This window comes from Excalfactoria chinensis, chromosome 4 (assembly GCF_039878825.1).
Source record: "Excalfactoria chinensis isolate bCotChi1 chromosome 4, bCotChi1.hap2, whole genome shotgun sequence".
NCBI classification, from domain to species: Eukaryota; Metazoa; Chordata; class Aves; order Galliformes; family Phasianidae; genus Excalfactoria; species Excalfactoria chinensis.
Window position 1 is genome coordinate 70,837,184 of NC_092828.1, and position 17,143 is coordinate 70,854,326.

Genomic DNA, 17,143 nt, shown 5'->3' on the forward strand with positions numbered 1-17,143 from the left:
TGTAAAAAAGTATTTCCTGATATTAAACAACCAAAGACAATATGTAAGAAGCTGATGATTGCTGTTGTTTTTATTCCCCCTTTGGATGGTGCGTCCCTGATTGGTACAGCTTGTTGCAGGGTCGGTGAATTCACTAATCTTGGTTTAAGTAGGCAATCGCCACATCAAATTATTACTTTTCTCTGTTTTTCAGATTACATCTGCGCTTGTCGTAGCACACAGCCTCACAGTCCCAATCATAAAACACTTAATGCTTATTTAGAGATTGACTGCTTTTCAATCCTTAGCTACTTGACTTTGTTTTTCAGTAGCCCAATTAATGTCACGGCCTACTTTGTTCTTTGAAGCATTTATTAAAACTGACATTTTTTGCTTCAGAGTCCTGACAAAATACAAATTGTCCCCTTAAAAATACTGCTTAAGTGTTTTGACTGCTTTAGTTTAATTTTAGTTCAATTTTGCGTGGATGTCCTGTCCCTGGAGACACCCAAGGTCAGGCTGGACCAGGCTCTGGGCACCCACTGGAGCTGTGGGTGTCACTGCTCATTGCAGGGGGGTTGGAACAGATAAGTCCCTTCCAACTCTAAGGATTCTGTGGTTCTGTCACTCTGTTATAATGAATTTATGAGACTGAATGACTTACGCCATTCCCTGTTGTTCATAATTGTAGGTACGTTTATTAGGGAGATGTCTGATAATGATTTCCAAAAGGGGTCATTTCTTTAGAGGAGGGAGATGGTACATGGTTGAAAAATGTAGTAATGCAAAACAATATTAATAGTTCTACGCAAAAAAACCCAAAACAAATTAAATATCCGCCATGCTTGTCCTTTGCCTCCCCTGTCTTTCATGCTGCTGAGCTCTCCTGAATTTCTTAGAGTAAATCTTAATTTTTACAGATATAAAAATAAACATGCGTTTTAACAACTGAACTTGTGCTTGTCACAGATTTTGGTAGATGAGTGCTTTCCAACTAGAGATGTGGTTGCTTTATTGGTTTTGTAGTTACTGCCGGCTTTTATAGGTGGAAATTATGGTAGCATTAAGGGGTTAAGAAGCTCAGTGCCCCTCAGATCACCCAGTGGTTGTTAATTTGGTATTTTGGTATCTATCTGCCAGATCCCCACATTAAAACTGTTATTATTTTAGAGAATATGTTCACTTCTCAGTGATATAACCATGAGCTGCACTTCCAGTTTTGCAAGTGAAATTTGCGTTCAGCTCATAGCAGATTGACTTCTGCTCTTTTAAAAAAGGTTTGTCAAGCTATGCATCAAAATATGAAATCCTCTAAAGGATCCCTTCAGTAAGGAGGTGTGAAGTCAGTAATTGCTTCCTGTTGCAGCGTTCTGGTTATAAAGTGAAGGGTTTGGAGGAAGCGCTCAGTTAGCATGAGCAGGGCCAGCATCTGCTCAGTGCGGGTTGGGTGGATGCACCTGGAGTGCTCCAGCAGAAGGGACACGTCCCATGTTTGCATTTTGTGAGAGCACCTTTGGGAATGCTTTCTGCTGGGTGCTACCATTGTTGTAATGTATTTCTCATGCATTTAGTGGGGATGATGCACTTGTGCTTGCTTAGCCCTTCTCTAGGTGGCTTGTTCGGTCCCTCTGGACTTAAGCATTTCTCTGCCTACTGTGCTCTTACCTCTGCCTGCAACAGCTGTAACTGGGCTGCAGTTGGCTGGGCTTGGTGCAGGCCCTGCGCCATGGCTAACGCAGCTCCAGGTTGGGCTGGGTTGACTCAGGGTGCTGGGGCTCCATCGCAGCCTTCTGACTCGCACTGCCAGCCTGAGCGCTGGATAACATGCTCAGAGCTTGCTGGAGCTCCACGTGGCGGCTCTAGTTAGGTGCTGCGCCGTATGGCTGTTTCAGGAAGCCACGCAATTTACCTCTGCTTTTTAAATAGCAGTTAAACCACAGTTCTCGAGTGACACGTGCAGATCTCTTTATTATTTTAGCGCACTCTTCACGGGTTTATATTCTGTTTTCTTCATTTTAGACAGTTGAACTCCACCAACAGCAAAAATGCAAACCACATCCACTTGTTTTTGTTACCGTGCACAAAAGCACTCCGAGACGTGGTGTATCTTGTATCTAGTCTGTTCTTAGTGCTTTTCAGCTTAAAATACCAAGCTGTCTTTTACATACCGGGTCTGGAGTATCACCTGACGAAACCTGTCTTTCCATTACTTGTGGTGCTGGCATGTGGCCCTCTGCATCTTGAAAAGCAGATGCTCTTTTTGCATTTTTTTTTTCTTCTTTTTTTTCTTTTCATGAGCTCTCCCACTGCAGCCAGGAATGGCGCTGTGTCACAGACCCGGGTTGGATCAGGGAGGTGGCTTTGTTAGCGAGACTCTTGTTTTCATTCTGTTGGAGGTACTGGGGGGGTTACGGTTTAAGGACAGAGCACATAAATGCTGGTAGCTGGAGAAGTCTGCATGTTTGGACTATCAGGAGCTTGTTTGGGAACATTTCATTTCTCTTGCTCGTTTCGATATCTTGTACTTGGTGAAAGCAGCATGTTTGAAGTGCCATGAAGCTAAAAGGAACAGATGATGTACTTAAAGTTGCTTTCATGACAAATTCTTGTTTTTTAACCTTGGCAACACTTCATCTTCTACTTCAGAATGACTTGTAACTTGTGCAGTTCCCAGGTTCACCTGAGCTGGGTGTGTGGGTCTGACAAGAAGCAGCGCTGTATACAGCAGAGAGAGCACTAAGGAGGGGATCTCAGCTATTTGCATTGCCTTCCTTTCTCTAAGATTCGTGTTGCATTTACCAAAGACAACATGTTCATTTTTACTGTGTTGTGCTGCTGTTTTGTCACAGGTGCATGGGTACTGTGGGTTTACTGCGTAGAAGTGTCATCTCTTTGTATGCTGTTGCCTTAGTCTGCAGTATTAGATCTGAGTCACACTCCATCATTAATAGTGAAAAGATTTGTCATTTAGATGTTTGCTGAATCCCTGCCTCCGAGGAAGTTTATATATATGTATATAAATCTCTTATTCATATAACAGCAAGGGATGGTGTGTGGCATGATCTTGCTCATTGGAAACTGATGGGGTGGTCAGCATGAGCTGGGCAAATACAGGCAGCTCTCTCACCCGTTGGCACAGTGAGGTAATTCATTTTTCATCAGAAAACATTACGGACAAATAAAGCTGCTTGGCTGTGGGTCAGGACTTTCAGACCATGGTATTCCAGGAATAAAAAAGGCAGGTTTGCTGCATTAGCACAAGGTATGCCTCCTACCTGTGCAGGAGGAGATGAGTGGGAATACTTCTACTGGTGATGTTTTACATGAGATCTCATCCAAAATCTTTAAAGAGTAAAGTAGTTTTAACTCATTCCAGCCTATTTTTTTAAGTCTTCTTGCTTGAAGTGTCCCTGCTCTGTTCTTCCCTTGTAGAAGAGCCCTCTTATTCCTCTCCTAAAGCGATGCTGTAGCGATGGCAAGTGGGCAGAAGCATTCCTCTTGGGGTACTCAATTGATGGGCATGCAGGGGAATCTGCTTTATCAGATTGTCCCCTTTAACCTGCAAACATACAACAAAAGGATTATTTCCCGGATTTAAGAACAGCAATTCTTCTAATGAGAAACTTTTCCCTTATGATTTTAAGGTACAGAGGACAGTGCGTGCCGCAGGAATTAGATCTGACTGGTTGGGTGAGCTGAGGCTTTCAAGGCAGATGCCTGTCATCAAATAAACTTGGTACAGCTGATTACAAAGAGTTCTGCTCTCAGAAGAGGATGCTAGCAATTATGCAAAGTGAAGCTCAAGTTAGTAATACCACACAGCTCAAATCACAGCAGGGGTATTCTCAGAAGTGACTTGCAGCTCTTGCAGAAGTCAATGGGAGATCTTAATTCTGCTCGCATTCTAGTACCGTGGTTCTCAGGGGTGAGATTCACATGGCTCTTAGCATTGGATATGTGTAAATAATTTGTGGTAATGCATTCATTCAAGTTGGCCTCTTTGATTTGTTCAGGTACCAGGTGATTTCTCAGTTATTTCTGGTAGGACTGACTGTTGCTGAGCTTCATGGATTTCTTTTTCCTGCAACCCTTCTGAAATATGGGAAGTTTTCCTGCTTAGCCTTGGTCTGTATTGCGGTGGGGTTTCTTGCTGTCTTCCTGTCCTGTTTAGAGAGCTAGGGCTTTTTAATGACGTTTCAGTACAGCTCATAGTATATAACAGGTCACTGACTGAAGGTAGCATGCACATTAACATGAAGCAGCTTTGGAGACAGCCCCTACTCTGCAGCCAGGCTGTGAAAAGCGACATCCAAGACGTTTGTCCCATCCCAAATTTATGTTAACACCCTCCAACCGGCTCATTATTTTTAGTAAGACTGAAGAACCACTGGTTGAAAAAGAGCTCTGCAGGTCATCTAGCCCAGCGTCCTGTGGAAGCTGTGTGTCACCTATGCCTCTTGACACCAACCTAACTGGAGCAGCTCTTCCATAGCTGAGGCCTCAGTCCCCTCTTGGCGGCCATATTTAAGTTCAGCCAACTCTCAGCGGGTGTTTCCAGAATTACAAGGCAAATATATATTGTACTTACATCATATTAATACACGACTGCTTTAAGAGAGTATTTAACATTGTCACTTGGTCTCATGAGGAGAGTTGCTGTGGGGATGAGCCGGGAGGTGCAGTCCCACATGGACTGCTGGAGCTGCTTCATCCTTCTGGAGCTGCTCTCTGTGATTCGTGGCTGTTGGAGCCTTAGATAAGTTGAGTCTCCTGTCTGAAAATGAGCTAATTGCTCCATTTAAATGGGCCAAATTCTGCATCTCAGGAGAATATTCGTATGTGAGGAAAATATTGAATTACAGGAGCCTTTAATGGAAATAAAGAGCCAGTGGAGCATAAAGATAAGACAGGAGATGATTGTGCAATGATAGTGAGAAACCTGAGAGCAGGTTGTGTTTGTCAGTGCTTTTAGGATGTCATTGCGGGTGTTCAGGCTGAGATGAGCGAAGGGAAGCTCTGAAGTGCTGCACTGTTGTTGTGGTGAGGACGTGGGTACTTACACAGGAGGCAGGGGCAGGTCAGTGGTGGTTGGCTTCTGGGGAGGGGGACTTCAGAAGAGAATAGCTTCTGTTTAGGGTTAAGTGCAACAGAAATACAGCTGGCTTCATTGTAGGACCCAGCATAGCACAGGGCTGTGAGTGGTGGTGTGTTACACCGTGAAGGTGTCCTGTATCTCCTCTTGTAGATCCTCCAGCTGCCTGATAGATGCCTGTGCTTCCACAGTGTAAAATGATCTGCTGCAGGACTGTGGTGGGCTTGCTAGATGTCCGGAAATGCACAGACATCAGAACGGTTCCTTTATGAGACTCAAACCAACTGTTTAATGCCTTCTGGGGGAGTATTTGGGCTTATTTCACATCCTTACAGACATGCGTTGTTTTGGTCAGCTGTTCTTGATTGCTGGTTATTCCATTTCCATCATAGTGAGTGCTCCCACTCGTTCCTGTTCAGCAGGCATTTAGTGCAGAAGCCAGGCAGAAGCCAGTCAAATCCAACTTGTGATGTTTTCTCTGAATTTCCTTTTTCTCGAGGTCTCTTTTCCAAATGGACTGGCCACAGCTGCCCAGCTTTTCAGCCTGCAAGAGGCTGGATTTACCTTTTGGCCGCTCTGTGCCCACCTGAACCTGCAGCCAGCAGCACCCACGGCCCCAGCGAGGCGTCTCTGGGCAGAGCGAGCATTTCGATAAGAAATGCCCAGCAAACACTAAAACCAGTAATGTGAGCTGGCCGCTGCTGAGTGCTAACTGATGGAATACAATACACAGGTGTATTGTTTCACTGATGGCAGTAAATCAGATCATTTCAGCGTGTGGATGAAATCAGCAGCCTCTCCCAAGTGCTGCTGTCCACTCTTACCACTTAACTTTCCATTCCCCCTAAAAAAACTGTACCAGTTTCTTAACTCATTTGCACAGTTGTTGAAAGTGTTCTTGGCTTACAGAAAGATAAATCTGAAAATTGCGATATATATTGATATTTATTTGAATAGTTTTAAACTGGAACGTATGCAGCTTCACATTCAGCTCCTTGGCTGTTTGTCGGGACCAAACAGATGCAGCTCCTGACCCAGGCAGGTCTGATCAGTTGCATTTAAAAGACTTTTGCACCTTCAGGTTGAGCAGGCTTTCCACTAAATAATGGATGTTTCTGTCTCTGCCCCCTTTCAGTAGTGGTTGAAGTGACTTTGTGCTGTGGATGGATTTGTCCTAATCCTGGCTCCTCTTTCTCTCATTGAGGCATCGCTGCAGCAGTGAAATGAAATGTTAGGGGAAGCCAGAGCACAGTTTTCTTGAGCGACAATCATACACAACTCAAGCCCATGTTGAATTAGTTTCCACGGCCTCCATCTGACCAACACTCCTTTGGCTGCACAAGCCTGGCTGATGCTTCATGGCTTCTGCGATGTGGGGCAGCGAGGACTGAGCTGGTGGTGTCTCTGTGCAGGTGGTGTCCCTGTGTGTGCTGAGGAGCTGGGTTTGGGCTGAGAGACCGCAGAGGGCTGTGCTGGAGGGAGGGGACACAACGCTGATGGGCTGTGGTGGGACGGCAGCGAGTGTCCTCACAGCAGGGACTGAGGCCCGTGAGTCCCTGAAGAGGACGCTGAGGGGGAAGATGGGAAGTGTGAGCACCCCTCTTATGTCTGTGTGTGCAGTGCGCTGGGAAAGGCTCATGCCAGGAGGTTCCTACAGGTGAGTTTTTACCACCCCAACCCAAAGATGAATTATAGCAAAAACGGGCTCCTCCATCCCTGAAGTCGCTTAACAGAAGGCTGAGCTGTGGGAAGAGCAGAGAGGGCGTCCAACTTTCATATGTCTTCTCGGGTGCCAGGATGGTGTCTAAGCAGTTTGACAGATCTGCTAAATTATGACCATGTTTTGCAGTGTTAGTCAAATCTGTGATTCTCTGCAAGGCTGATGGAAACCACATGCAGCCTCTCACCTACTTGGTTTCCTAATCACCTCTTTCAGCGCATCACCAAAGACCTCTCTATGCAGCTTTTGAAAGCTTATGTGCAAATCAACCTTTGTCTTTAACAAGTGCCACATATGTGCTTCTGAATAACGCCGTGTCTCTCCGTCGATCTGCGGATTTGGGTTTCAGTTCCCCATGTACAGGCACCTGCTTACAGAAGTGGTAACCTGTAGTGGTTAGAGGGGTCTTTAAAGGTCCCTTCCAGCTCAATCCTTTCTGATGACCTGATGGGTCAGGTGAGAACAGATGGATGCAATGCAGGGGCTGGTGGAAGGCAGTAGGTTCCCTGCCCAACCACCTGGGTTTGTTGACAAGTGAATCCTCTTTGCTGCCTTCCAGAGGCGCTCTGTGTATATCCTACATAAATAAATGTAGTGAGGGGCCTGGAGGGTGGTGCAGTGTGCCCAACCTTGGAGGCCATGGTGGGGCTGGAGGGCAAGCTGAGGCCCTGTGGCATGCATGGGCTGGGGTTCTTTCTGAACAACTGGAGGGACGTGGGAGTGAAGAAGAGAGATGGGAATCAGCGATGGAGAGAGGATGAGATATGGGCTGGGAAAAAAACACACCATGGAGTGCAGGGAAATGAGGGAGTTGTGTCAGTATCAGCCAAGAGATCTACCTGGTGTTTCAGTGGAGCTGCACACGACTCAGGAAAAGGAGCCCTTAAGGAAAATGACTCCTGTGCAAGGGTGCTGCTCCCTCTAGGCTGCTTCACCCAGCAGGGCAGGCTGTGGTAGACCTTCCAGACAGTTCCAGGGGCAGAGAGGAGTGTGTTTCAGTTGAAAAAGCATTTTCTAGGCGTGGAACATTCCATCCTTCTCTTGGCTACTTGAATAAACGATGTTTTTTCTGGTGCGGTAATCCCACTGCATCTTTGAGATTGAATGGAAGTGCTCCGAGCTGGCTCGCTCACTTAAAAAACAACAACAAAAAAACCCGTTTATTTCTCTAAATATATAAATATATTCGAATATTTGCATTTCTGTTTCAAACGGTGTTCAAAGCAGCCAGCTGCAGCAGTGGTAATTTGTGGGCGATAGCTGCGTTTCATCTCTCAGCGCTGCCCCTCGCTTTCATGACAGGTTTCTTAACAGGTCCTGAATCCCCTCGAGGATGAGGGCGGCTTTAGGAGTGTGTCCTCTAGTCCGAGCAACAGGCAGCAGAGCAGCCTCATAAAGGGCCGTCAGTCCAGCCGTGTGCTTAAGTCAAAGCAGTGTCTTTGAAAACTCGGATACCTGTCCTTCGGTCAGGGCTGCTAGATGCTGGTTTTTCATTTTGAGTTACTTGAGTATCTAGCTCAGTGTTTTATCAGGTCTTTCAGGATGAGCTCAGTGCTGCCTTTAAATGCTGAGGGAGAAAGCAGTGGGAATGTATTGGGAAAGATGTGTGTCATGTGTAGAGTGGCCAGGTTAAACAAGGGGTAAATAAGGGTTTGGGACACGTAGCCCTGCCCCTGTGCTCAGGGTTTGCATTTTGTTGTGCTGAAGACCAGCAGGGCTCTCACACGTGCAGTTTTAACATCGAGGTGAATGGAATTTAACAAGGCAGCTCGGAGCCCGACACGGTGCAGGCTGAGTCCTGCTTTGGGACCTCGTTTCAGCCCCTGCTGCTGTGACTGCTGTCCCCAGGCACTGCTGTGCTCCAGCAGGTGCCCAGAGCTCCTGGCTTCCATGCAGTCATGACACTGTGAGCATTGCTCTGCTCTGCAGGAGCACCAGATGCAGGCTGCTCCCTGCCTCTGCACCAACAGCGGGGAGGGGGACGTGTGCCCACACTGGCTGGTGGCTGCAGAGTCACACTGATGGGAAGAGCGGCAGCTCAGCTGTCTGATTAATATGTAAATATACCCCGCTATGTGCCAGTGCTCTTAATGAAGTAACTCGCGCTTCTGCCTCCATATATCAAAGGTGATTGATGGAAAAAGCACTTCAGGTGCCTGCTGGAAAGCGTAAAAGTTGTTTTTGTAGACGTCTTTCCCCTAGAAAAAAGCTGTAGACCTAAGGCTGAGATTTCCTTCGGGAGAAAAAACAACTCAGCCCGAGTTTAATCTAAACTAATCCAAATTGTTGGCCACGCTCCTGCAGTATCTGTAAATTCTCAGATAGGAATAATCCATCAGGATCTCGTACAACAATCCGCCTGCTCTCTGAAATAAACCATCTCCTGGGCCGTGCTTGCAGCTGATGCCTCCTGTGCTGCTGCAATGGTGCTTTATGGGGAGGGCTGTGGGCTCAGTCGGGGTACAGCCTCATGGGCGGTGAGTGCTGCTTCACCTCCTTGGCCTTCCCTTGGCCTTGGGGGGCTCCCAGCTGGGTCCCTTGGCCGGGTGAAGTCCTATTGCAGGGGCTTGGTAATTAAGCTCCATTATTCAATGAAGTTTCCTTCCTACCACTACGTGGTACTATGGGCTGTTCTCCTGCCTGAACGCAGCAACCTGAATGCATGCTCCAGCATTTCAAGCATTCGTTTATTTTTCTTCCCGTTCCTCCGATGCAGGAGTCGACTCCTGGTGAGCTCTGCGCAGATAATGGTTTATTGTATTCCGGATGACAAATTAGTTGTAGACCATTATTAGGCAGATGTTTAAAACTTTCAAGGCGGATCAATGCAATTAAACATGAAATAACTCGTACAGAGGAATATCTCTGTGTGAGGCTGATGTCTGAGAGCAAAGCGCTCCGTGAGGATCACTCAGCCCACACCGCCACAGGGGGCTGCCCTGGGCTACAGCGTAGGATGGATGTGAAGAACTTCAGAAACATCAGCCACTCTGTTGATTAATGTTACAGTAGTTGACAGAGCTAAAGTATATAGCATATGTTATATATAGTAATGTAATATATATTGCATACCTGAGGGATGGGATGCCATCCACAGACCCAGACAGGCTGAGCAGTGGGCCCAGGAGAACCTCATGAGGTTCAATAGAGCCAGGTGCACCTGATAGAGCTCACTGCAGGTGTCCCTGCTCAGTGCAGGGGTGGGCTGGTCCAGTTGGCCTTTAAAGGCCTCTTTTGGCTTAAACAATCCCATGATTCTATGATGTACTTATTTACATCCATTCGCTCTGCAGTTGTGTAACAGGCTATTCACACAATAATCATAATTAGCAGCACAGATCTTACATCCTTCTGGCTGGATGGTGCCCAAGCTTCCAGTGGTTTGATCCTGCTTTAAGACTTCAAATACTTTGATCCCACACTACAGAAACATGCTGTCAGTTCTCCCAGAGTCAGCGCTGTTTCAGCTGCTCCTTAATTTCTCTGCAATTGGATGCAATGTTCCAGCAGGGCCAAACAGCCCAGACCCTGGGCCTGGCTGGGGCTGAGCGATGCCACCAGCCTTGGAGCAGCCCTGTGCCTCGCTCTACCATTGCCATTCAGCCTTTATTGCCATACCCAAGTCTTTCATTTTGTGTTTGTTTTTCCCCCCCCCTTTTTTTTCCATACTAAGCTGATTTTAAAGCCTTTCAATGGCAGCGAGTGTGCACTGATGTGCTCGTTTTCAAGCTGTAATGGATGTAGTCTCTCAACAGCATTATTTCCAGCACCCAAGGAGAGAAGGGCTCACCACCTCCAGCTGATGAGTGGGACAGAGCCGTGCTGTTAATTAGCAGCAGCCCACCCCTGCTCCTCTTGCTCCATCCCCAGCCTGGTGGGTGGGACAGATGCTTCCCATCAGCTGCTGGGAGGCTCTGGAGGGAGGAGGGAAAGGCGAGGACAGAGTTAGAGCTTGGAACAGCGGGATGTGACGGATGCTTTGCATATCATTTAGCATTTGTGAGAGCAATCATCGCCTGCTCACAGAAGGGTGACATCAAGGTCTGTCCTGTCAGCACAGCATGACCAGGCAGTGGGGGGAGCCCCCAGCTCTGTGCTGGGATCTGGAAGTGGGCTGGAGACTGGGCTGGGGATGGCCCTGCTTGACACTGCTGTGAGACAGATGTGCGGCGGCGCGTGCCAGGGTACGGCTAATGAAGGATGGAGAGTTATTCCATCACTGTAGGGTTACAGAAAAGAGCTTGATATCTTTTTAATGAGATTGCAAATTAGACTGCTAAAGGTAATAATGTTGTTGTAATTTGCAGAGATATTTGGTTCTTCGAAGCTATTGATTAAGGATTGAGAATTATATGACATTAATACCGTATGCATGGAGCAGGTTTAGAGGCAGCTGCCTTGGAAGCCTCGGTGTGGCTGCAAGCAGAAGCAGGTGGGCCTTCTTTCCTCCCAGTCCCATGGGCTCAGGCCTTGCTGTCTCACGTGTAATGTGTCAGTGGTTTGGGAGAGAAAAGAGAACAGATGACATTAAAACAGAAGAAAGGTGAAGAGTACGGTAGTAAGTCGCTGAGCATCAGGGGGCTGCAGCTTGGCACAAATAAACAGGGATTGTTTTTAATAAGGTCAAACATCAGGTCCCGCATCCTGCCGAGCAGCAGCAGGCTGTGATGGCGGGGTGGGGGTTTCTGCCCAGACAAGGAGAGATCAAGGGAGCTGTGGAGAGATTATGGAGAATTAAAGCTCTTCATCCAAAGCTGTAGCCTAAAGGTGTGGAAGTCATTTTGTTTGGAGAGAGAGGGTAATTGTCACATCAGGAAGGGGGCACTGTGATTGTGTGACATGAAGAAATTCCCGGACACCTGCTGCTGGGTATGTTCCTTATGGGCAGGGAGAGGCCAGACTGCAAACAGGGGCATAACAGCACTCAGGGTGTGTTCAGCATCTCCGCTCTGCCCCAGCATAACCTCCTCCACCGTCACTTGATGAGAACCCGCTGTGGCCCCCATGCATCGCAAATACTTAACAACCATTCCCTTTTCTCAGGGGAAAGGTGGCATTGCAAGGAGCCTCCGTGTTCCCTGAGCGATCAATAAAGCCCTACAGGAAGCTAGATGGTCCTTTATTAATCTGATGAATTAGCCTAATATGGGGAGGAAGAGATCAACAGCATGGAAAATATACGCATGCCCTGCAGCAAAACTTGTCAGCTATGGGAATGGAAACATCTTTCCTTTTATCCATAACAAATAATCTTGAAAGTTAGGGCTGGAAGACCAAAGTGACTGCTGAGGTTTATCAGCACTATGTGGATGGAGAAACTTGCTTCTCTTTGAAGAGCAATTACACAATCATGCAGAGACAAGCAGTTCCCCGCTGTGCTGCTGGATTAAGAGAGCTTGAATGTCTTCCTTCTCATGCTCTAAGAGGGCCTGATTCAGCAAAGTACTTATGTGTGTGTTTGAGCATCAGAGACCAAGGGAGCTCAGCGTCAGCTCTGCAGAATCAGGATGCTGGAAACGGAGAGAGGAAGCAGCACCTTGTTTCCATCTGGACCTGGAGAGGGCATGAGCACGGAGCAAGTGGCAGCTCAGAGCAGAGGATGCAGCCCTGGTGCTGGGGTCTTCCCTGAGCTTCACAAGAACACAGTGCACACCGACACAAACCGAAGGAGCTCCCTGAAATCACTGTGATCAAGCCGTGCCTTACTGCAGCTGCTTTGATTCAGTCAGGTCAGGGCTGGCTGTTGTGCAAGTGCAAGCTTGGTCCAGAGCTCAGGAAAGTATTTTTGAAGGGAAGCACTCAGTTTGTCAGTGCAGAGAGGCTCTCACTGTGAATTGTACCCCAGGACAGAGGGCTTCTCCCCTTGGATCATTTCAAATGCTTTCTCGCCACTTCCAGTACAAATGGTCCCCTGTAGGTCTGTGAATGCCCCTAGGTGCAATGGCATGGCAAGAGGGCACTTGGGTGTGTTCAAAACCCAATTGGAATGATGAAACCCCTTCTGGGCTGAAGCTTTGCTCTGCTCATTTCCTTTCCCAGCCTTGTGGGCAAATGGGATTTTTATTCTTATTTTTTAATGTTTAATCTAAAGCTCTCAATGAGTTATGTAAATCTGGTGCAAGGAGGAAGGTTTTTAAGCTGTGATGAGGATATTGCGGTCCTCTCCCATTCTGTGAAATTCCTTACAGGGGACAGACATGCCTGGTTAAGTTTTGTCTCTCAGTTAATCTATGCAGTCATTTGCGGGTGAAAACGAAGAGCTGTGTGTATCTGTTAAACTGGGGTGCACTGAAAAATTATCCTCTTAGTACTGAGCATGGAGATCCCATGGTGTAGCTGTAGGAGTGCGCTTCAGGGTTAGAGGCTTTGGAAGCTTCTCATTATAACTGTGATTTATTTGTAATGTTTTTATTTCCTCCCATAAACTAATACTAGAGATTAAGGAGAGTGTATTTCAGGTGATAGTGAAAAACTGAATATTAAGGCAGGGTGCTGAGAACGGGAGTGCACTGAGAGATGGTGAGCGTGACTCATTTCTCTAATGCACGGGGTGAAAGCTTAACCAAAAAGAGTGAAGCTGGAGCATTACTGTCAGATCCTGAGAAATGACATTGCAGCCTCTCCAGGGGTGCTGAGAGGGGAATGGCTGGGGAGCAAGCCAAGGCAAAGTGTGACCACATGAGGAAGGGCTGGCACTCATCCCCAGGGCCCAGCACAGCGTGCAAGGCTGCACCCATCCCTGTGGCGTGTGGGGGCTTCTCTCCCCATGATGAGGGTCGTGTAGGCTCTGTGCAGCCCTCCTGCCTGCCAGCAAGGGGGTTGAATACGTGACTGTGCCCCACTGCTGCGCGTGATGGATGACGACAATGGGAAGTGATGACTCAAAGTGGAAAATCACAACCATGGCAGCGTCTCCACAGCACCCAGCCCTCCGTGCAGCCTCACTGCTGTGGGCTGCAGCACGAACCCTGCGCTCAGGTTCTGGAGTCATGCATGGAATGTTGGGGCACACCTGGCCAGCCTGTTCCTCCCTGCCTTGGAGAGGAGGAAGCTCAGTGCAATGAGCAGCATCATGCTACACTGATTTGCTTATATGCACAAGGCCCACACCCTCAGGCTCCCTGTGCTCTCCCCACCCTGCACCCAGCCACCTGCCGAGTGAGCAGTGCCTCGTGGAAGGTATGGTCACCACTCTGTGAGAGTCACTAACAGTGCGGGACCAATCTTTGGTGAGGAAACTGCTTCTTGTGATCTAGAGAAGTGCGTGGGAGACAGAGGAAGAAGAAGAAAGCCTCTTAAGAGTTCTTTGTGGTGATCAGCTTTTACATTTAGCCACCCGGAGTCTTGTGAACAGACCAAGGTGGAAAGCAGTCACCTTTGCTGAGGAGTGGGTGGTGGCAGGGCGCTGGTTTGTGGTGGTGCTCCCGTGAGGGCTGTGCCACTGCTGGGGCTTTCAGGAAAAGCAGCGTGCTCTACACGTGGGCATCCTTCCTTGTGTAGCACAGTGCTGCAATTGATTGCCTGGACACACAGTCAGTACCTGGAGGCACAGGAGGCAGGGATGCGTTACAAAGAACTGACCCAGCATGTAGGGACGTGAAGCAGCAGCTGTGGGAGTGCCACATGCAGCTGGTGTTTGCAGGAGCTCATGGGATCTGTGCCGGGCCCTGCTCCTTGGCCATCCCAGCACTGAGACACGTGCACACTCCAACAAGTGTGACCTCACTCTCAGCTACCCCACCTTGAGCAGCTCAGCTGCTGGCAGCAAGGCTCTGCAGGGTGCTGCCTTGGCTATGGTGCTGCCTGCCAGGGCTACAGTGTCACCAAAGGGGAAACATGGGTTATGCTACACACATGCCCAAGACTCTGGCAATCCTTTTTTCCTGCCAGTATCGTTTCACTGAGCAGCATATGGGAGTGTAGAAGTTCTGTGTACGAGGTTATATTCACACTGCTAATCAGACACTGATTTTTCTTCTTCATTTTTACTCCCAGTGCTTTGCGTTGTTGTAACAAAGAACAACTTGCACCTACTGAATTTTAGCTCTGTCTCGTGCAGTTCTAGGGGCGTAAACATGACACTGAACTGACTTCTGTATCTCTGAAACTCAACTAGAAAGTCTTCTCTAAGAATTGTCCTGAGTTAGTTACTTAAGATTTCACACTGAGGACAAATGCCTCACATTTAAGAGCATCAGGCCATCGTACTGGAGAAGGTGCACAGACAGAAATGTTGTAGAGAAGATAAGGAAGGAAAAGTAGAAAGAAAATGGAAAAAAGAAATCCAAAGAAGTACACAATCATATGCACCTTCCTCACTGCAGAGAGCCCCACTGCAGGGCCGGCTGTGGCTGGAGCAGCCGAGGGCTGCGTTGCACCCAGGTGCTAAAAGCCTGCGGCACTTGGCTGGGAGCAGGGGCCCCACTCTGCACCCCGGCTCTGCCATTGGTTGGCCGTGTGTTTGTGTCAAACCTCACAGCACCCGAGTGTGAATCGCACCGTGAGGGTGCAAGACGTGCAAGTTGTCCCAGGGGCCCGCAGTGCACAGCCGGAGTGCGGAAGGCCCTGCAGCCTCGGGGTTTTTCTAGTCCCACTCGGTTGCACTGTCCCTGGGCTTCTCGTTTCTGCTTTCCATTGCGCCTGCGGTGACTGTGTAAGGGGACAAGTGACCGCACACCTCACCCCGGTGCATGCAGCTCCCCGTGGCCTCCCAGCATGATCGCTGTCACTACACCCTTTATTTTCACAGCCCAGCATGGGGAGCTGCAAACATCACTGAGGTCAAAATGGGAGAGCCCTGCAGGCCAGCACATGCCCCCGGATCAGACATTCCTCTGGCATTGCTGGTGCTCTGGGTGCAGGTGACCCCTATTTTCCTAATCTGTTGTAGGCGTTCATTGGTGGGCAGTTTCCTGGGGAAAGCCGAGGTTGAACTTCTGAATCAGATGTATGGAACATGACCTTTATTTCTCCCAGTCACCATTGGGCTGTGCTGAGTGCTCTGCACCTTGACATTCAACAGAGCAATAAAGAAGTGGAATGTACTAATGTAACCTTTATAAAACAGTTAAAATGATAGTTTAATATTTAATCTCCCGATGTAGTGTTAAAATAAGCTCAATAAACCATGGCAGTAAATTACATTCAGAAGGAACTCAATTTAAATAACATTATGGTTATGGTAGGCAGCAAATTATGACCTGAACTGCTGCTTCAAGGAAAAATACCCTTCGGATGGGACTGTTGACTTCACCCAATTTTTGGATGATAATTGGGCCACTATTTGATTTTTGGTAGTTGATCTGGATCCTTAGGTGCTTTCTCCTTGCATCTCCTGCCTGGACAGCCCAGAGGATGTTGTAAATTAGCATCTCTCAGCATCCAGAGCAGATTAATTTTCTATACTCGAGCCACAGTTTAATTTCTTGAATGAAACAGGGTTCCATTTCTCCCTTATTAAAGCACACAAAAAGCACCAAAATATTATATCGGGGAAGGAGTAAATTTGAGGAAAATAAAGAATTTTCAGCAAGACCATACGGCCTCTTGACAGCCAACAGAACTTCTTGTTCTCTTTATAACATGGTGTGGTTTGCTGGGTGAGTGTCACAGCCTTATCTGACAACCAGGCTAAGTTTGTACCTGTTGCAAATAGAAAGAGCCACAGGCTCACACATAAAGTGTCTGCTGGAAAGAAGGTGTGACAGTGCTGTGGGATGACTGAAGTCGGTTTATGAGCTATGAGCTCTTCAGAAGCACGTACAGGACTGAGTGTTGCATCTCAAGTGGAGTGACCTGAAACTATTTCATGAACAGACGTTTCTCAGGATTGTTTTACCCAAAGCATTCCTGCTGCTTCTAGTGGTGACACAGCAGCCTCACCCTTTGGCCTGGATGCGGTTCTGATCTCAGTGCTGCCTAACCAGACAAAATGTGCTCAGGAGAGTGAGGATGATCACCCAGTGCTGGCATGGCTGGTCGCTGGAATCCATGGACAGTATAAACGTTCTACTTGTTCTTTTGCATAGTTAAACTCTTTTCCCCTTGAGCCTGCCTTTAATTGCCTGTAGAACTGAGAAGAGTATGGGCAGAGACCATACAAGTAGTTGGCTAAATAGGCAGGAGTAAGAAACCAGCTGTGCCCTCGCAGTGCTCACCCTGTGCAGCCTGGTTTGAGTATATCAGGATGAAGATGGACGCGTGCCCTGTGGCGGGGCAGTGCCAGGGCTGCTAAAAACAGAGAAGGTGCACTGGTGCCATGACCTGGGGTAAGCTAGGGGCTGTTGCTGGAGGTTTGTGTTTCTTTGACGCTGATGACAGCACAGCAGAAGTGTGGGAGGTTCCGTGAAGGG